This window comes from Pristiophorus japonicus, chromosome 5, assembly GCF_044704955.1.
Source record: "Pristiophorus japonicus isolate sPriJap1 chromosome 5, sPriJap1.hap1, whole genome shotgun sequence".
NCBI lineage: Eukaryota > Metazoa > Chordata > Chondrichthyes > Pristiophoridae > Pristiophorus > Pristiophorus japonicus.
In genome coordinates this window covers 134,329,145-134,350,721 of record NC_091981.1, presented here as the reverse complement: position 1 = coordinate 134,350,721, position 21,577 = coordinate 134,329,145, and the positions used below count along the sequence as shown (strand labels likewise).

Genomic DNA, 21,577 nt, shown 5'->3' with positions numbered 1-21,577 from the left:
CGAACCCCCGCAAACGCCCCCGACCCTGCATGCCACAACATATCCACCCTCCGCCTCGCGATCTCTACAGTAGGGGTATGGTAGTATAGTGGTTATGTTACTGGAGTAGTGATCCAGAGGCTTGGAATAATGATCCGGGGACATGAGTTCAAATCCCACCACAGCAGCTGGGGAATTTAAATTCAGTTAATTAAATAAATCTGGAATAAAAAAGCTGGTATCAGTCATGGTGAACATGATTGTTATAAAAACCCATCTGGTTCACTGATATTCTTTAGAGAAGGAAATCTGCTATCATTACCCAGTCTGGCCTATATGTGACTCCACACCCACAGCAATGTGGTTGACTCTTAACTGCCCTTTGAAATAGCCTAGCAGGTTTGATACAAGAGAAAGTCTAACCACAGCCCCTTAACATTCAACAAATTGCCAATTCCCCCACCATCAATATCCTGGGGTCACCATTAACTGGACCAGCCACATAAATACTGCAGCTACAAGAGTAGGTCAGAGGCTGGGTATTCTGCAGCAACTGTCTCATGGCCTGACTCCCCAAAGCCTTTCCACAATCTGGAAGGCACAAGTTAGGAGTGTGATGGAATATTCTCCACTTACCTGGATAAGTACAGCTCCAACAACACTCAGGAGGTTCGACACCATCCAGGAAAAAGCAACTCACTTGATTACCACCCCATCCACTGCCTTAAACATTCACTCCCTCCACCAACATGCATTGTGGCTGCCGTGTGTACCATCGACAAGATGCATTGCCAAAACTTGCCAAGGCTTCTTCGGCAGCACCTCCCAAACCCACCTAGAAGGACAAGGGCAGCAGGCGCATGGGAACACCATCACCTCCAAGTTACACACCATTCTGACTTGGAAAGATATTGCCATTCTTTCCTCATCACAGGGTCAAAATCCTGGAACTCCCTCCCCAACAGCATTGGCTCACCACCACCTTCTCAAGGGCAATTAGGGATGGGCAATAAATGTTGGCCTTTCCAGTGACGCTCACATCCCATAAACAAATTAAAAAAAAGATATCCTTCCTGCTCCTGGGCTGTGGCCTCTTCTGCAACAGTCCCTGCCCGACAGGTAGCCAAGCCTGTCACTCAGACTGGCTTCCGTGCAGGGATCCTGTTGAAAAAAACACAAGATAATAAGATAAAACTCAACAGCATCCAGAACGCACCTCCCACCAATTGGAAATCCTGCCCCAGTAAAGATCGATGATGACTGTGATGATGACATATAGCAGACAAGTACTCTCCTTCTCACTCCTTGGATTGTGCTTGGATGATCAACAGCCCAGTTACTTTTTCCTGTGTTAGTGATCTTAAGATAGTTGACAAAAGAAAAGAGACATTTTTAAGCCCTTTAGTAGACAACCCTAGGATATAACTGACCACAAAGTCATAATGCTATGGTCTCCTACTGGCTGCAACTTAAAGCTACCTGTGGCAACTCTGAGCTTCAGTTGATGGAGTTAAATGAAAACTAAAAAAAAGGTGTGTAGATACATGGGTGTGGAAATTTGGTCGCACCTCACTTGGGGCGGTATCCCGGGTAAAGCGATAAATTTAGTGCCGGTGAATGGTTTGTGTCTGCCGCCACAAAATTCATCAGCTGCACCCGGAGTTTGGAGCGGAGAGCTAAGGGAGGCATTGCACACCTCTTTTAGGGTGCTAGGCCGGCTGAGCATGGGAAAATCCGAAGCTAAAGAACCGGCCTCAGAGCGCGATAACAGAGGCCTAGGGGGGAAAAAACCGGCAAAAGAAACACCAAAATCATTCCCAATAAATAAATCACTCCATGACAATATAAATTGTAAAAACATTTTTAAAAAACAATCACACTTACCTGAGGTCAGCATTACTTACCTCACTGTGGCCGCTGCAGCTTGCAATGCCAGCTTCCACAGGCGGCTCCAGCAGGGCACTCTACGGAGCGCTACAGGTCGGGCACGATCCAAAAATTGAACCACTATCGCAACCAGGGGCGTTGCACATCGGCTCACCTCTTCAGGCTGGTACTGCTCCACCCCTTCTTAATACTGGCACCAAATGTCCCAGCGGGGCGCTGTAAGTTGACTGCCCAGGTGCAACTGCTTTCCGCCCCCATTGCCGGCCCTCCAGGCCGCTAAGAGGGGCAGCAGAAGACCAACTTTCCACCCCTTGATGTATGTCAGATGCAAGCGCTGTCACATTTCATAGCTTTAATAAACAGTGATAGAATTTTACTGATTTATGTCCTGGAAAACACACCACAGTTATTGCACTTAATCATTATTTCTAATTATTTCAGATATGAAGTTAACCTGCAGCATGCCAAATAGATTGGAATAAAGACCGCTGCCACCACAAATATGTCAATAGGTCTTGCACAGTTTTTAATGTATGGTGCCTATGCTCTTGCTTTTCAGTATAGGTCAAAGCTGGTTGTTGATGAGCCTGAACATTATTCTATTGGACATGTTTTGCTTGTGAGTATGGTATTTTGATAGTTAAATTACTATTACTATTTTGCTGAACATGAGATTAGGGCTGGAGTTTTATACTTGTGCACTTCACAACCTGTGACTTCCCCCCTCCGGCCGCCCAATTCATTTTAATGGACAGGAGAATTGCAGGTGATGAGCACAGAGATAGAAAACCCCAGCCTCGATGCTTATATAGTTGTAAAACAAATTGTTAAACATTGATAACACTTAGAAAATAGCAGTAGATTCCAGTAAAAACAGATTATAATAACTTCCTCTCATCCATTCATTTCCCTCACCCATTAACTGCTGGCTCTTTACCCACCTTTACACTGTATGTGTAACTGTGCATTGCATTGCCTCATGGACAAACCAAAACAAAATTAACGTCACTTTCTTTATGTGTAACTGTGTCTCTGCTTGCCTTCTTCTATTTAATTCTTCAGGCCCGATTTTAACTCCCATTGGGAAGTTGACGGGAGCAGATCTCATTCCTGTCCAGCAGTTTGAGTCGTTGGGGGCTAAATTAGATAAGGATCGAAATTGATCTGCCCCCACCCACTGAAAGTAAAGCAGGCAGCACGCAAAATCCGTGACATGATTGCAGCGCTGTGCCCAGCGCTAAATGCGCCACTGGTTGGCTCAGTGCTCAACAGGGGGCCCATTATCATGGGAAGACTGCTCTGTATTTGCCTGCAGTGAAAGGATGTCTGCACTCCTTATTGGGACGTGCTTTGTCAGAGAAGTACCTCATTCTGACTGGAGCTAGAGGTTAACAATCTCTCAACAGGGCAGAGAAAGGACACTTCGGTTCTCTGATGCAGCACTGAAGACCTTGGTGGAGGGTGTTGATAGGAGGAGGCAGGTCTTCTACCCGCAGGGTGCCTTTTTACACGCCATATCCCATCAACTGCACCAATTAGCCTCACACAATGCATCATACCTGCTCACTCACCCATCACTCACCTACCAACAATCTCGAGCAATCACGGCTCATATCTCACAATCATGGCTTCACCTCACACACATACAGTTAACACTGCTGTAAGTCTCACAACAAAATCTCACACCTTGCACACAATGTCAGCTATTCAACCATGCCAGGCACATCACCAAACACCACACACACTTCCCTTTCTCTTCCAGGCCAAGGTGGTTCACAACCAGCGGAGCAGGAACAAACAGGAACAAGGCACCGCTGCAGAACCAGACCCAGCTGGAGGAGATAGTTCTGGAGATAATAGGAGGTTGTGGCAATTGGTGAGGCTGAAAACTTTGACAATGACGGTATGCTCACGCCTAATTCTTCTTATAACATCCCACCACTCCCTCATCCCACAATCTTTTCTCACTTACAAGCTGCTGATGATTTAAGCATGAAAATCTTGCTTTCCCCTCCCCCCTCACCATAACCCGACCTTTGTGCCTTTCTCCTTTCGGATACCCAAGAACTGCCACCAGGCCATCCTGTGCAGGAAGAAGTAGAGGAGGAGAGTACTGGAGAAGAAGAGACACCATCACTTGACCTGACACTGCCAGGCATCAGCTCAGAAAATGGCACTGCACATACTTTAGAGGGTAGTATAGAGGCAGGATCTGCACTTGGTGAGTCATCGGGAATGAATGGGCTGCAGCCAGGATAGGGGCAAAGGGTAGCTTGGGTGCCAGCTCCCCGGAGGGCGAGTTGACACATGAGTTCTGCTGCAGAGGACTCAAGTGAGGACTTCGATGGGGTGGCCTTCAGAAGAAGGGTAATGGGCATGCACACAGAACTGCTTGATGTAATGGCAGGCCTGTCAGTGAGCCTCTTGTCAGTGTCAAGGAGCATGGAGGAGTCCAGCTCCAACATTGCACGGGGTTTTGCATGGAGCTTGGAGCCCATGATTTCCAGGATAAAAAACTCCAATAGAAAAATTGTGAACCCAACCGTGATGCTCGGTGTGTTGAGCGATGTCTCAGCTTCCATTGCAGCACAAGCAGAAGAGACCCGACATTTCAGCGCTGACACGCAAGCTCAGACTGCTGCCATTGTGGCTGGGTTTACGAGTGTGGAAAGGGGCTTACAGGGTCGCACAGCAGTCTAGCAATCTATCCTCCAACAGATGCCTAGGAATGCTGAGGCGTTGCCCCGAGGGAGTGACAGTGGCTCCGTGGAGCACAGACCTGTTGTCCTCTCTCAGGATGTCAGCATTCATACTTCCACTACTGCCACTCTGCCAGTGCCCTTGCAGTTGCCTGTCAGCCATCCAGCCCATACAGCTGCCACTAATGCCAAGATGGTGCAGTGTACAGCTGGGCCTTCTAGGGCCAGAGCTGCTTGAGGTCATCCTGCAAGGCCATCTGCAGTGTTCCCTATGGAAAGCCAGTAGCCTTCCACCAGCCACTGGTGTAGCACTTTGTAGGAGCGCTAGAAAAGGCAAAGGCACATGAAAGACAGACACTAAGGGAATGCACAAGGGTGATTAGTTCACTTTGTAATATTCTATTGGAATTAATCATTTATAAATTATCTTGCTGTCTGTGTGCCTCTGGATAGAGAAACATAGAAACATAGAAATTAGGTGCAGGAGTAGGCCATTCGGCTCGTCGAGCCTGCACCACCATTCAATAAGATCATGGCTGATCATTCAACCTCAGTATCCCTTTCCTGCTTTCTCTCCATACCCCTTAATCCCTTTGGCCGTAAGGGCCATATCTAACTCCCTCTTGAATATATCCAATGAACTGGCCTCAACAACTTTCTGCGGTAGAGAATTCCACAGGTTAACCACTCTCTGAGTGAAGAAGTTTCTCCTCATCTTGGTCCTAAATGGCTTACCCCTTATTCTTAGACTGGGACCCCTGGTTCTGGAACTCCCCAGCAATGGGAACATTCTTCCTACCTCTAATCTGTCCAATCCCATCAGAATTTTATATGTTTCTATGAGATCCTCTCTCATTCTTCTAAACTCCAGTGGATACAAAACTAGTTGATCCAGTCTCTCCTCATATGTCAGTCCTGCCATCCTGGGAATCACCTGGTGAACCTTCGCTGTGCTCCCTCAATAGCAAGAACGTCCTTCCTCAGATTAGGAGACCAAAACTGAACACAATATTCCAGGTGTGGCCTCACCAAGGCCCTGTACAACTGCAGTAAGACCTCCCTGCTCCTATACTCAAATCCTCTAGCTATGAAGGTCAACCTGCCATTTGCCTTCTTCACCGCCTGCTGTACCTACATGCCAAACTTCAAAAGACTGATATACCAGGTTTCGTGTTATGCACAGTGTTCTCTATTGAAGCTGTGTCCAATTTTGTCAATGCTGGAAGTTTCTATTATTGTCACCTATATTCTTTTATCGTCGGTCCTGCTTTTTAAAAATTCATTCCGGGTCGCTATCAAGGCCATCCCTAATTGCCCATCCCTAATTGCCCTTGAGAAGGTGGTGGTGAGCCGCTTTCTTGAACCGCTGCAGTCCTTGTGGTGCAGGTACTCTTACAGTGTTGTAAGGGAGGGAGATCCAGGACTTTGACTCAGTGACAATGAAGGAACGGCGATATATTTCCAAGCCTGGATAGCATATAACTTGGAGGAGAACTTGCAGGTGGTGGTGTTCCCATGTGCCTGTTGCTCTTGTCTTTCTAGATGGCAGAAGTCACAGGTTTGGGAGGTGCTGCCGAAGAAGCTGTAGCGAGTTGCTGCAGTATATCGTATAGATGGTACACACTGCATGTGTGGTGGAGGGAGTGAATGTTGAAGGTGGTGAATGCAGTGCCAATAAAGTGGGCTGCTTTGTCCTCGATGGTGTCAAGCTACTTGAGTGTTGTTGGAGCTGCACTCATCCAGGCAAGTGGAGAGTATTCCATCACACTCCTGACTTGTGCCTTGTTGATGGTAGAAAGGCTTTGAGGAGTCAGGAGCTGAGACACTTGCCACAGAATCCCCAGCCTCTGACCTGCTCTTATAGCCACGGTATTTATGTGACTGGTCCAGTTAAGTTTCTGGTCAATGGTGAATCCCAGGATGTTAATGGTGGGGAATTCAATGACAGCAATACCATTGAATATCAAGGGGATGTGGTTAGGCTCATGCTTTTTGGAAATGGTCATTGTCTGGCACTTGCATGGCCTGAATGTCATCCAGGTCTTGCTGTATGTGGGCATGGACTGCTTCATTATCTGAGGAGTTGCAAATGGAACTGAACACTGTGCAATCATCAGCGAACATCCCCATCTCTGACCTTATAGAAACATAGAAACATAGAAAATAGGTGCAGGATTAGGCCATTCGGCCCTTCGAGCCTGCACCGCCATTCAATTAGATCATGGCTGATCATTCCTTCAGAACCCCTTTCCTGCTTTCTCTCCATACCCCTTGATCCCCTTAACCATAAGGGTCATCTCTAACTTCCTCTTGAATATATCCAAAGAACTGGCATCAACAACTCTCTGCGGCAGGGAATTCCACAGGTCAACAACTCTCTGAGTGAAGAAGTTTCTCCTCATCTCAGTCCTAAATGGCCTACCCCTTATCCTAAGACTATGTCCCTTGGTTCTGGACTTCCCCAACATCGAGAACATTCATCCCGCATCTAACCTGTTCAGTCCTGTAAGAATCTTACATGTTTCCATGAGATCCCCCCTCATCCTTCTAAACTCCAGTGAATAAAGGTCCAGTTGATCCAGTCTCTCCTCATATGATAGTCCAGCCATCCCTGGAATCAGTCTGGTGAATCTTCGCTGCACTCCCTCAATAGCAAGAACCTCCTTCCTCAGACTAGTAGACCAAAACTGAACACAATATTCCAGGTCAGGACTCATGAAGGCCCTGTACAACTGCAGTAAGACCTCCCTGTTCCTATATTCAAATCCCCTTGCTATGAAGGCCAACATACCATTTGCCTTCTTTACCGCCTGCTGTACCTGCATGCCCACTTTCAGTGACTGATGAACCATGACACCCAGGTCTCGTTGCACCTCCCCTTTTTTCTAGTCTGCCGCCATTCAGATAATATTCTGCCTGCGTGTTTTTGCCCCCAAAATGGTTAACCTCACGTTTATCCACATTATACTGCATCTGCCATGTATTTGCCCACTCACCTAATCTGTCCAAGTCACCCTGCAGCCTCTTAGCGTCCTCCTCACAGCTCACACCGCCACCCAGTTTAGTGTCATCCACAAACTTGGAGATATTACACTCTATTCCTTCATCCAAATCGTTAATGTATATTGTAAAGGGCTGGGGTCCCAGCACTGAGCCCTGCGGCACCCCACTAGTAACTGCTGCCATACTGAAAAGGACCCGTTTATCCCGACTCTCTGCTTCCTGTCTGCCAACCAGTTCTCTATCCATGTCAGTACATTACCCCCAATACCATGCGCTTTGATTTTGTACACCAATCTCTTGTGCGGGACCTTGTCAAAAGCCTTTTGAAAGTCCAAATACACTGGTTCTCCCTTGTCCACGTACTAGTTACATCCTCAAAAAATTCCAGAAAATTCATCAAGCTTGATTTCCCTTTCATACATCCATGCTGACTCGGTCCGATCCTGTCACTGCTTTCCAAATGGGCTACTATTTCATCCTTAATGATTGATTCCAACATTTTCCCCACTACTGATGTCAGGCTAACCAGTCTATAATTACCCGCTTTCTCTCTCCCTCCTTTTTAAAAATGTGGCGTTATATTAGCTACCCTCCAGTCCATAGGAACTGATCCAGAATCGATAGATTGTTGGAAAATGATCACCAATGCATCCACTATTTCGAGGGCCACTTCCTTAAGTACTCTGGGATGCAGACTATCAGGACCCAGGGATTTATCGGCCTTTAATCCCATCAATTTCCCTAACACAATTTCTCGCCGAACAAGAATATCTTTCCATTCCTCATTCTCACTAGACCCACTGTCCTCTAGTACATTCGGAAGGTTATTTGTATCTTCCTTTGTGAAGACAGAACCAAAGTATTGGTTCAATTGTGTGCCATTTCTTTGTTCCCCATTATAAATTCACCTGAATCTGACTGCAAGGGACCAACGTTTGTCTTCATAATCTTTTTCTCTTCACATATTTATTGAAGCTTTTGCAGTCAGTTTTTATGTTCCCTGCAAGCTTTCTCTCGTACTCTATTTTCCCCTTCTGAATTAAACCCTTAGTCCTCCTCTGTTGAATTCTAAATTTCTCCCAGTCCTCAGGTTTCTTGCATTTTCTAGCCAATTTATATGCCTCTTCCTTGGCTTTAACACTATCCTTAATTTCCCTTGTTAGCCATGGTTGAGCCACTTTCACAGTTTTACTTTTACTCCAGACAGGGATGTACAATTGCTGATGTTCATGCATGTGATCTTTAAATGTTTGCCATTGCTTATCCACCATCAACCCTTTAAGTATCCTCTGCCAGTCTATTCTAGCCAATTCACACCTCATACTGTCGAAGTTACCTTTCCTTAAGTTCAGGACCTAGTTTCCGAATTAACTTTGTCACTCTCCATCTTAATAAGGAATTCTACCATATTATGGTCACTTTTCCCCAAAGGGCCTCGCACAACAAGATTGCTAATTAGTCTCTTCTCATTACACATCACCCAGTCGAGGATGGCCAGCTCCCTGGTTGGTTCCTCGACATATTGGTCTGGAAAACCATCCCTAATACACTCCAGGAAATCCTCTGCACCGCATTGCTACCAGTTAGGTTAGCCCAATCTATATGTAGATTAAAGTCGCCCATGATTACTGCTGTACCTTTATTGTACACATCCCTTATTTCTTGTTTGATGCTGTCCCCAACCTCACTACTACTATTTGGTGGTTTATACACAACTCCCACTAGCATTTTCTGCCCTTTGGAATTACGCAGTTCCACCCATACCGATTCCACATCATCCAGGCTAATGTTCTTCCTTATAATTGCATTGATTTCCTCTTTAACCAGCAACGCCACCCCGCCTCCTTTTCCTTTCTATCTATCCTTCCTAACTGCTGAATACCCTTGGATGTTGAGTTCCCAGCCTTGGTCACCCTGGAGCCATGTTTCCGTGATGCCAATCACATCGTATCCGTTAACTGCTATCTGCGCAGTTAATTCATCCACCTTATTCCGAATACTCCTCGCATTGAGTCACAGAGCCTTCAGGCTTGTCTTTTTAACACACTTTGCCCCTTTTGAATCTTGCTGTAATGTGGCCCTTCTTGCTTTTTGCCTTGGGTTTCTCTGCCCTCCACTTTTAATATTCTCCTTTCTATCTTTTGCTTCTACCCCTTCTATTTCCTTCTGTCTCCCTGCATAGGTTCCCATCCCCCTGCCATATTAGTTTACCTTTTCCCCAACAGCACTCGCAAAACTCCCCCTAGGACATTGGTTCTGATCGTGCCCAAGTGCAGACCATCCGGTTTGTACTGGTCCCACCTGCCCCCGATCCGGTTCCAATGTCCCAGGAATTTGAATCCCTCCCTTCTGCACCATTTCTCAAGCCACATATTAATCTGAGCTATCCTGCGATTCCTACACTGACTAGCACGTGAGATCCTGAGATTACTACTTTTGAGGTCCTACTTTTTAATTTAACTCCTAGCTCCCTAATTATGTCTCGTAAAACCTCATCCCCTTTTTTACCTATATCGTTGGTACCTATATGCATCACGACTACTGGCTGTTCACCCTCCTTTTTCAGAATGTCCTGCACCCACTCCGGGACATCCTTGACCCTTGCACCAGGGAGGCAACATACCATCCTGGAGTCTTGGTTACGGCCGCAGAAACACATATCTATTCCCCTTACAATTGAATCCCCTATCACTATCGCTCTCCCACTCTTTTTCCTGCCCTCCTGTGCAGCAGAGTTAGCCACGGTGCCATGAACTTGGCTGCTGCTGCTCTCCCCTGATGAGTCATTCCCCTCAACAGTACCCAGAGCAGTGTATCTGTTTTGCAGGGTTGATGACCGCAGGGGACCCCTGCACTACCTTCCCTGCACTGCTCTTCCTGTTGGTCTTCCATTCCCTATCTGGCTGTGGACCCTTTACCTGTGGTAAGACTAACTCACTAAACGTGCTATTCACATCATTCTCAGCATCCTGCACGCTCCAGAGTGAATCCACCCGCAGCTCCAGCTCCGCAACACGGTCCGCCAGGAGCTGGAGGCGGACACACTTCCCGCACATGTAGTCGTCAGGGACACCGGAAGTGTTCCTGACTTCCCACGTTGTACAGGAGGAGCATAACACGTGTCCGAGTTCTCCTGCCATGACTTAATCCTTAGATACACTTAAATTGGCAACAACAACGCTAAAAGTTAATTACTGATATATATAAGGATGGGAGAGTGGAGAGCACCAGTTCCAAGTGTCGCAGGAGAGAGAGTGGAGAGCACCAGTTCCAACTGTCGCAGGACGGGAGAGTGGAGAGCACCAGTTCCAACTGTCACAGGAGAGAGAGTGGAGAGCACCAGCTCCAACTGTCACAGCAGAGAGAGTGGAGAGCACCAGTTCCAACTGTCACAGGGGAGAGAGTGAAGAGCACCAGTTCTAACTGTCACAGGACGGGAGAGTGGAGAGCATCAGTTCCAACTGTCGCAGCAGAGAGAGTGGAGAGCACCAGTTCCAACTGTCACAGGAGAGAGAGTGGAGAGCACCAGTTCCAACTGTCACAGGACGGGAGAGTGGAGAGCACCAGTTCCAACTGTCACAGGAGAGAGAGTGGAGAGCACCAGTTCCAACTGTCACAGGAGAGAGAGTGGAGCGCACCAGTTCCAACTGTCGCAGGAGAGAGAGTGGAGAGCACCAGCTCCAACTGTCGCAGGACCTGAGAGTGGAGAGCACCAGTTTGATAAAGGGAAGGTCATTGATGAAGCAGCTGAAGATGGTTGCACCTAGGACACTGCTCTGAGTAACTCCTGCAGTGATCTCCTGGAGCCGGGATGACTGATCTCCAAAAACCACAACCATCTTCCTTTGTGCTAGGTATGACTCCAGCCAGTGGAGAGTTTTCCCCCGATTCCCATTGACTTCAATTTTACTAGGGCTCCATGATGCTACACTCGGTCAAATGCAACCTTGATGTCAAAGGCAGTCACTCTCACCTCACCTCTGGAATTCAGCTATTTTGTCCATGTTTGGATCAAGGCTGCAATATGGTTTGGAGCCGAGTGGGTCTGGCGAACCCAAATTGAGCATCAGTGAGCAGGTTATTGATGAGTAAGTGTCGCTTGATAGAAATGTCGCCGACACCTTCCATCACTTTGCTGATGATTGAGAGTAGTCTGATGGGGTGGTAATCGGCCTGATTGGATTTATCCTGCTTTTTGTGGACAGGACATACCAGGGCAGTTTTCCACAATGCCTTGTAGATGCCAGTGTTATAGCTGTACTGGAATAGCTTGGCTAGAGGCACAGCCAGTTCTGCAGCACAAATCTTCAGCACGACAGCCGGGATGTTGTCGATCCCCATAGCCTTTGCCATATCCAGTGTGCTCAGCCGTTTCTTGATATCACATGGAGTGAATCGAATTATCTGAATACTGTCTTCTGTGATGGTGGGGACCTCAGGAAGAGGCCGATGTGGATCATCCATTCGGCACTTCTGGCTGAAGATGGTTGCAAATGATTCAGCCTTGTCTTTTGCACCCACGTGCTGGGCTCCGCCATCATTGACGATGGGTATATTCATGGATCCTCCTCCTCCCATTTGTTGTTTAATTGTCCACCACCATTCACAACTGGATGTGGCAGGATTGCAGAGCATTAATTTGATCCGTTGATTGTGGGATCGCTTAGTTCTGTTTGTAGCATGCTGCATCCGCTGCTTAGCATGCATGTGGTCCTGTGTTGCAGCTTCCCCAGGTTGCTAACTCATTTTTAGGTGCACCAGATGCTGCTCCTGGCATGCTCTTCTACACTCCTCATTGAACCAGAGTTGGTCCCCTAGCTTGATGTTAATGATAGCGCGAGGGATATACCGGGCCACGAGGTTACAGATTGTGGTGGAATACAATTCTGCTGCTGTTGATGGCCCACAGCGCCTCATGGTTGCCCAGTTTTAAGCTGCTAGATCTGTTCTGAATCTATCCCATTTAACATGGTGGTAGTGCCACACAACACGATGGATGGTGTCCTCAGTGTGAAGACGAGACTTCGTCTCCACAATGACTGTGAGGTGATCACTGCTACCAATGCTGACATGGACAGATGTATCTGTGACAGGTAGATTGGTGAGGACAATGAGAAGTAGGTTTTTCCCTCGTGTCAGAACTCAGCCAGCTCGGTCAGTTGTGGTGCTAGCCAAGCCATTCTTAGTGATGGTCTTTGAAGTCATTCTTTGCTCTTACTACACTTAGTGCTTCTTCCAAGTGCTGTTCAACATGGAGGAGTACTGATTCATCAGTTGAGGGAGGGTGGTAATTGGTAATCAGCAAGAGGTTTCCTTACCCAGGCTTCACCTGAATCCATCAGACTACATGGAGTCCAGAGTCAAGGTTGAGGACTCCCAGCGCCACTCCGTCCCAACTGTATTCTCCTGTGCTGCCACCTCAGGTACCCCTGTTCTGATGGAGGAATCTGGGACATTGGCTAAAAGGTATGATTCTGTGAGTATGACTATGTCAGGCTGTTGCTTGACTATTCTGTGGGACAGCTCTCCCAATTTTGGCACAAGTCCCCAGATGTTCATGAGTAGAACTTTGCAGGGTCGACTGGGCTGGGTGTACCGTTGTCGTGTCTGAAGCCGGTGCTAGGTTGTGTGATCCATCGGATTTTATTCTTATTATTTTTTCTTGTAGTGGTTTGCTACAACTAAGTGGCTTGCTAGGCTGTTTCAGAGGGCAGTTAAGAGTCAACCACATTGCTGTGGGTCAGGAGTCACATATCGGCCAGACAAGGATGGCAGATTTCCTTCCCTAAAGAACATTAGTGAACCAGATGGATTTTTAACGACAATCCGGTAGTTTCATGGTCAACATTATTGACACTACCTTTTTATTCCTGATGTATCTAATTAAATGAATTTAAATTCCCCAGCTGCCATGGTGGGATTTGAACGCACATCTCTGGATTATTAGTCCAGGCCTCTGGATTACTCGTCCCATAATTTAACCACCATACTACTGTTCCCTCATTAATATATGCTTATAAGTGTTCTGTCATTAAGTATAAATTATCTCCTTTGCACAGGTTTTTAGAAATGCCTTCCACTGTTCTGTGTAAAAAACCTAACCCAGTAACTAACCTATAATCATATTTTTACATGTGTTTTTTTCCGTGTTGTTATCATTATTCTCACTTGGCCAGGGAGCATCAAACCTAGAATGTGTTTCAAAGGCTCAACTGCTGGTTATGATGTATATCGCCTTATTGCAAAGATAAATAATGCCTTGCGTATCCTTCTCCTAGCATTCAGTAAGGTAAACTATATGTAAAACAGAGCTCCACCGAGTAGACTACTGCTCCACCTAGCGGACTACTGTAGTCATGCAACTACTCATGTAAATACAATAAATGCATCATGTGACAAGGTCACCTGACAAGTTTTCTGCCGGGCCATCTTGTCGTCTGTGTATTTATGATGTCATCAAGAAGTATCTGAAGATGTTCTGTGAAACAGGCAGTCCGATCCAAGGTTTCAAGGCAAATGTCAGGGTACAGAAGAACGCTAGACCAGTTTACTGCAAGCCACGTCCAGTACCATATACACTCAAGTTGAGAAAGTTGAGCAAGAACTCAAAAGACTAGAAACTGAGAACATTATCTCTAAGATAGATCTAAGTAATTGCGCTACACTTATTGTTGTTATACAAGTCCAATGGTAAGGTAAGGTTACGTGGAGATTATAAAGTAACCGTAAACCAGGTTCTAGAGGGTAATCTACCCAATACATTGACAAATGTAGAAGATTTGTTCACAACGCTGACAGGTGGCCAGATCTTTTCAAAGTTAGATCTCAGAAATGCCTACTTACAAGTTGAATTAGATGAGGAGTCCAAGTCATGATTGACCATAAATACACTTCTAGGCCTATATCAATTTAAATGCTACCATTTGGAGTCTCTTCAGCACCCATCATATAAAAAGGGGTGATGAGCCAGATTTTGCAGGGCATGGAAGGGGTAGTATGTTATTTAGATGACATACTCATTTAAGCACCAAACAGGAAAATCCATAATAACATGTTGAATGAAGTGCTCAAATGGCTAGAGAAGCACAGAATACGAGTGACTGCTCGCAAGTGTGAGTTATTTCAAAATTCAGTGGAGTACTTAGGGCACAGAGTAGATAAAGATGGTTTACTTCCAACCAAGGGAAAGCTGGATGCAATCAGAAATGCAACCACTCCCAAGAATGTCACTGAACTTCAATCATTTTTGGGTCTTTTGAACTATTATGGGCAGTTTCTACCAAAATTGTCTGTAGTGTTACATCCACTGAATGAGCTGTTGAAAAAACAGGTCCATTGGAAGTGATCAGAAGAGTGTGACACAGCCTTCAAAGAGTGTTATAGCCAGTATGTAGAGAGTACCATGTTAGTCCATAAAAGGAACAGCGTGGATGCCTCGGGGAGCAGCGTGGAGGCATACCACTACAGGGAGCAGCACAAGCTGGTGCAGGAGGGCGACAGCAGTGAAGAGTGACATCATCAAGGTCCAGGTCAGTGATTGGAGCGTGGACAGATACAGCAGGAGTGGCGAGGTTGTGGCAAAGGAGCTGCGAGAGACTGTAGAGGGGCCCGGGGAGGCGTGAGTTCGGGGCCAGGGGCCCAGGGGCAGCATAGGCCAGCCCACACTGTGATATGTGCGTGTACTAGGTCTGTGCAGCAGAGCTGGTCTCCAGTCGTCTTGGGTAATCCTTGCCACTGGACCAAGACATAGCTCTGTCAAGCCCGTGTGGTGACTGGTGTGCAATGGCCACCACACATTAAAAAAATCCATGCACAGGCATCTTCCACCCTTCAGGATGTAGTTCAGGTCCTTCATAGAAACATCTGGGAACTCATCCTTTTTTGGGGTAGTAGCAAGTCATCCTCATTTCGAGGGATTGCCTATGAGTGAGTGAGTGAGTTCGCTATGACGTATCTAAGGAGATCAAGCTAGCATGTGATGCCCCTCTGTATGGAGTTGGGGCAGTGATCTCTCATGTACTACATAGTGAGGAGGAGAGACCAATTGATTTTGCTTCACGCACTCTCAGTGCCAGCAAGAGTAATTATGCGCAGATCAAAAGAGAATTAATTTTGGGCGTCAAGAAGTTCCATAAATTCTTGTATAGTCGTAAATTTACTATTGTTACTGACCATAAGCCCCTGACAGCAATCCTCCATGCAAAGTCTCCAGTTCCAAACTTAGCTGCAGCCTGAATGCAGAGATGGTCATTGATTTTGACAGCATATATGTATGACATTGAATGCAGACAATCAGCTGAACACATTAATGCTGATGCTATGTCCAGGTTGCCATCCCCATCACAAGTTACACCCAAAAGGGAAGAAGTGTTCATTTTTCATACATTGATGAACTGCCAGTCACAGCTGAAGAGATTGGTAAAGCAACCAAACGTGACCCAGTTATGTCAAAGGTATTTGATTACATTGCAAATGGATGGCCAAACCAGGTAACAGAGAAAGTTATTCACCCATGCTTCGTTCATAGGACTTAATTATCAGTGGATAAAGATTGTATCATGTGGGGTGCAAGAATAGTTATTGCAAATAAATTCAGGTCCAAATTATGAGGAGATCTTCATGAACAGCACCTGGGAACGTGCTTGACCAAGAATTTTGCACGCAGTTACTTATGGTGACCAGGTTTAGATAAAAATATAGAGTACATCGTAAGTCGATGTACAACATGTCAATCAGTAAGCAAGAACCCACCATCAGTGTCAATACAGCCATGGAAATGGCCTCCCAGGGTGTGGCAAAGGTTACATATAGACTTTGGTGACCTAGAGGGACAGCAATTGTTCATTGTGATTGATAGCCATTTAAAGTGGGTAGAGGTGTTTCCGATGTGGAAAATAACAACAAGTAAAACAATGGACAATTTGCAAAGATTGTAGTCTTCATATGGCCTCCCAGAAGAAATTGTGTCTGATAATTGGCCACAATTTTGTTCAGAAGAATTGGCACAGTTCATGAGCAGACCTGGTGTGAAACATACCAAGGTTCCGCTGTACCACCCTGCTTCAAATGGTGCAGCAGAACACACAGTACAATCGTAAAATGTGCTCTCATCAAACAAATGTTGGATCCAAATCCAAAGAAACGACAGTTGTTGTTGGACTACAAATTGGCAAATGTTCTGATTACTTATCGTAATACTCATCATAAAACTACTGGTAAATAACCAGCAGAGAAGTTTCTTAAACGACAGCCACGAACCAGGTTCTCATTATTAAAGCCAAACTTGACACAGTCAATAGAAGAGAAACAAATAATACAGAAAGAGAATCATGATAGAGATAGAGTAAGAGAGAGAAGTGTGAAATTGAATCAGAAGGTTAGAATGAAGAATTATCAGCATAAATGGTTAAAGTGGTTACCAAGAAGAATATGTGGCCTTCGCACATATTATTTGATCATAGAATGGTTAGGTTTGTTCACATTGATTATATTTTACCTACAGATGTGGAAGGAGTTGAAAGTTGGGATGATTTGATTCTTTCTGATAAGTCAGATAGTCTGATTACAAGTAGAGTACCAGTAGCAAATCCTACATCAGATGTACTAGAAACAAGTGCAAGAGAAAGTCAGAACTTGAATCTGAGTCTGAATCAGGCAGACAAACAGTCGGAAGTTGTAGAGAGTTCAAATGTAGATCAAGGGCATCTCTTAGAGAAAAATTCTCCTCAGGCTCAGCTTAGAATGAGTCCAAGTTCGACACCAAGTTTGGAAAGTTCTGTTCAAGAGCAAAGGTATTCTCTTCGAAACAGAAAACAAGTGCTTAAGTTTGATTTATAAATATGTCAAAATAAGTCCATATCTTTTGTTGTGTATAACCATGCAAGTTATGTATGATGATTATTTTGTTATGGTTACATCTTTATTAAGGAGGGAGAAGTATAATATAGGGCTCCACCTAGTGGACTACTGTGGTAATGCAACTAGTCATGTAAATACCATAAAAGCATCATGTGACAAGGTCGCCTGACAAGTTTTCTGTAGAGCCATTTTGTAGTCTGTGTGTTTATGATGTTGTCAAGAAGATATCACACTATATAATTACTTGACTTGTTTTAAGTGGATTCCACCAGTGGTGGTGTGGTAACTAAACCAGCAGACCATAAAGTCGATGGTTCATTCCACAGGCTATGCTGCATTGCTAATGTTAGCCAGGGAACCAGTAGGGACCTCAGCTAGGGATTACAAAAATGAGCCAGAGTTCTTGCTCCTGATCGCTGTCCACTTTTCCCTGCTGAGAAGTGTCCATGTTTGGACATTATGTGAAAACAAGATGCAGCAATTATGCCCCATTGGTCGAATTTTCAACAAGCATTCATTATCCAGGCTCACAAAACAAGATTGTCCACATGGTTGAGGTACCAGGAGATTGCTGGCACTTGTGGAATTGTATGCAATTCAACAACTTCAGGAGACGAGGTAAGAAACAAGCAGAACAATGGGAAGAAAATACAAACAAAGGGTATTCTGTGCAGTCAGTTACATGTTCCCCAGTCATGGAGATGATTTGGTTCCTTTGTCAAAACATTACAATGTAAATCTCTATCTTTTTGTATTTTCCCAGCATCGTCCTAGCGACAGCAGCTCCTAAGATGGTTATAAGCCAGATAGTATCAAAGGAGACATCAAATTCAAGGATATTCACTTCACCTATCCAACCAGGCCAGATACAAAAGTACGTTGCAGTTTTAAAAAATTTAGCTGCAGTAGTTTTCTTCAATTTATTTAAAAAGCCAATGCCAAAGTATTAATTTGCACAAATAGATCATTAAATCAAAAAGACCGTACATGACCAGGGCCGAGCTATCACTAAACGAACAGAAAACTGGGAGTCAAACCATCATGGGGCTGCAAGAAATAGAATGAACTCCCCTCGCTGCAGATTTTCAAATATCAGAACCCTGAAATTCCTCTGGGCTTTAGCAGTGTGGTTGTGGGTGCGGGATGGGGCAGTGGGAGGCAGAATTTGGAGTGGAACACGGTTCTCCTTTCTTGCTGTGATGGAAAATTCCAACAGGAGGTAGGCGTATGTTTCTTCCACTCTCCATCCTGATGTCATTCGAGGAAAGGAATCTGGTGAATGATGTCTCCCCACCAGAAATCCTACCAGTTCCACCCATCCTGTAGCCAGCCTTCAGCACACCTGCCTGATGCAGAATATTTGCCATGTCAGAAGTGGACCTGGGGCCCACAATTACATTTCCCAATTGCAGGGTTTATACCAAAACATCTTTTTAATAAAGGCACAAGCAAGTACCATCTACTAGACCTATTTTAATTAAACTCATGGCTCAAGTGACTAACCAGAGGTAAAGGGGGCAAAAACAGATGGTTTGGGTTCAGATAAGATGTAAAACAAATTCAATCTCAAACCTAACCCTAACCTGCCCATTCTCGGGTTTAATGGAGAGGGGGCAGCAGCAGACAGGAGGAGGATTGGTCATATAAATAATTTTATGGGCCCAAGTTACCGGTTCTGATGAAAACGGCGCACCTCCAAGACTTACATGACCTGCCTGGGCTCGAAAGTGCGGCGGAATATTCCCGAGCAATTCTCCGGTCCTCCTGGAGCGTGGTGTGGCATGGCGTGATGCAGCGTAGTCTCCCTGGGGTGGAGCAAGCCTATCGCTGTCTGCAGGGTGTAAGAGATGGTTTTCAGGGGGTCAGCTTTCCCTTCTGACCTTATATGAGCGGTTTCGAATCGCTCCCACACCCTTGGTTCTAGACTCTGGAATTATGAAGGGACTGTGACAGATTTGGGCAGACAATCGGTTTCAAGGTAGGAAGCAGGTATGGCTTTATTGTGTTTAAAAAGAAGTAAAGGGCACACCTTTAATAACACACACAGAATAGTGATACCAATACACACTGAGGGGTACAACACATTGAATAAATTGTCAAAATACAGCCTGTGGGGAAAAGAATACAGCTTAAACTCTAAATGGGGTGAAGAGGAGAATGCAGATACATTTACACAAGTTATCCCAGCCTCCCCCTCCCAATTCCCCTAACTAACTAAGTTATAGCTCTGGGGGGTTCAGGGGGTTATGGTCACCAATCCCTTTTGACAGTTGCCCGTGAATCGCGGTTTTGGGGTTCGCTGCACTTTGCCTTCTAAGCGAACTGTACCCCGGATGGAGGAGAGGACTTCGGACTGCGTAGTCTTCAGTTGGGGTGCGTCCGCTGATGCGGTATGTCGTGTTTTGGATGTATGGGCTAAGTACCCACTTTCTTTGGTTAGGAATAGTTCTAGTTAGTCCTTTTAAGTAATTTCTCACCCGTTGGTCATTCAGAAGTAGATTGTAGAGTGGAAATAAAATGTCGATTCTTCGGTTTTCAGTGAGGTGAATAGTGGAGGGTTCAGGAATGGGAACAATCCGTTCTTGGACCACTCGAACTTCTGCCTCAGGTTTGAAATAAAAACTGCTTTCACTCACCGAACACCACATGTGTTGTCCATATTGGTAGTGGGGTGCACTGGTGGTGATACAATATGTCCCACCCCCTATGTATGTTACCAGTGGAGGAACTTGGTCTTGTGCCATTACCTCCATGGTACAGTCGATAGGCTGTGCAGCAGCCTTTAACACACATTGTGGTCTCAAGTAGGCGTTCAAGTGCTGGGGACACAGCACTATGGGCCTAAGTTTCCACATGATTTGCGCCTGATTTTTAGGAGCAACTGGTGGAGAACGGACTATCTTAGAAATCGCAATTCTCCACATTTTTTTTTCTGCAGTTCTAGTCAGGTAGAACAGTTCTACTTTGGAACAGAATTTTTTCTTCAAAAGGGGCGTGTCCGGCCACTGACGCCTGATTTCAAAGTTTCCACAGTGAAAACGTACTCCAAATTAACTTAGAATGGAGCAAGTGAAGATTTTTGTAGAATTGAAAATACCTTGTCTACACATTAAAAAATCAGGCGCAGGTTACAAATTAGGCGTCCAGAACGAGGTGGGGGGGAGGGGGGGGGGGGGGAAGTCATTAAATTCTACAATAAATCCTTATTTATACTTCTACAAATATTATACAAATAAATCCAACCTGAATAAACATTTATAAGCAAAGAAAAGATTAAATAAACCATCTTCCTACCTGTGTGAAAGTGCTTCAGGCACAGAGAATGCTGCAGTCAGCCTGAGGCGGCCGTTCTTTCCCGCGGGGGGGGAGAGGAGAGGAGGCGCCCGTTCTTTCCCGTGGGGGGGGGAGGGGGGGGGAGCCGTTCCATTCATTCCCACGGGGGGGGGGGAAGCCGTTCCATTCATTCCCGCGGGGGGGGGAGCCGTTCCGTTCATTCCCGCGGGGGGGGAGGGGGGGGTGGGAAGCCGTTCCGTTTGTTCCCGCGGCGGGGGGGAAGGGGGGGAAGCCGTTCCGTTCGTTCCCGCAGGGGGGAAGGGGGGGAAGCCGTTCCATTCATTCCCGCGGGGGGGGATGGGGGGAGAAGCCGTTCCATTCATTCCCGCGGGGGGGGATGGGGGGAGAAGCCGTTCCGTTCATTCCCGCGGTGGGGGAAGGGGGGGGAAAGCCGTTCCGTTCGTTCCCGCGGTGGGGGAAGGGGGGGGAAGCCGTTCCGTTCATTCCCGCGGTGGGGGAAGGGGGGGAAAGCCGTTCCGTTCATTCCCGACGGGGGGTGGGGAGGGAAACGAATGCCTCAACTTTCTGAGACTTCCTGCACCTTCTCAGTGCTGCAAGAAGCCTCAGTGCTGATCATGGAAGGGCAATGTGCTTTTATTAAAAAATGTTCAAAAATTAAACCGCTACAAAGAGCTACAAAAATGGGCGAATGCCAATGTTTCCTTCACACTGCGCGTGCGCGAACGCTCCAATGCGCACGCGCAGCATTGCCAGCAGGAAAAAAACTAATTTAAATAGTACCTGCCCCCTCCCACTTACAAAATCGGCGCGAGTGTAGGCTCCGCCCCCCTGGGCGCCGCGCCAGGCAGACAAGGAGC

General features: G+C 46.1%; 1 pseudogene; it reads left to right on the top strand.

The window, feature by feature from the left end:
* The window catches only part of LOC139264110 (ATP-dependent translocase ABCB1-like), a 146,596-nt pseudogene that overhangs the window by 54,895 nt on the left and 70,124 nt on the right, over positions 1 to 21,577 (top strand).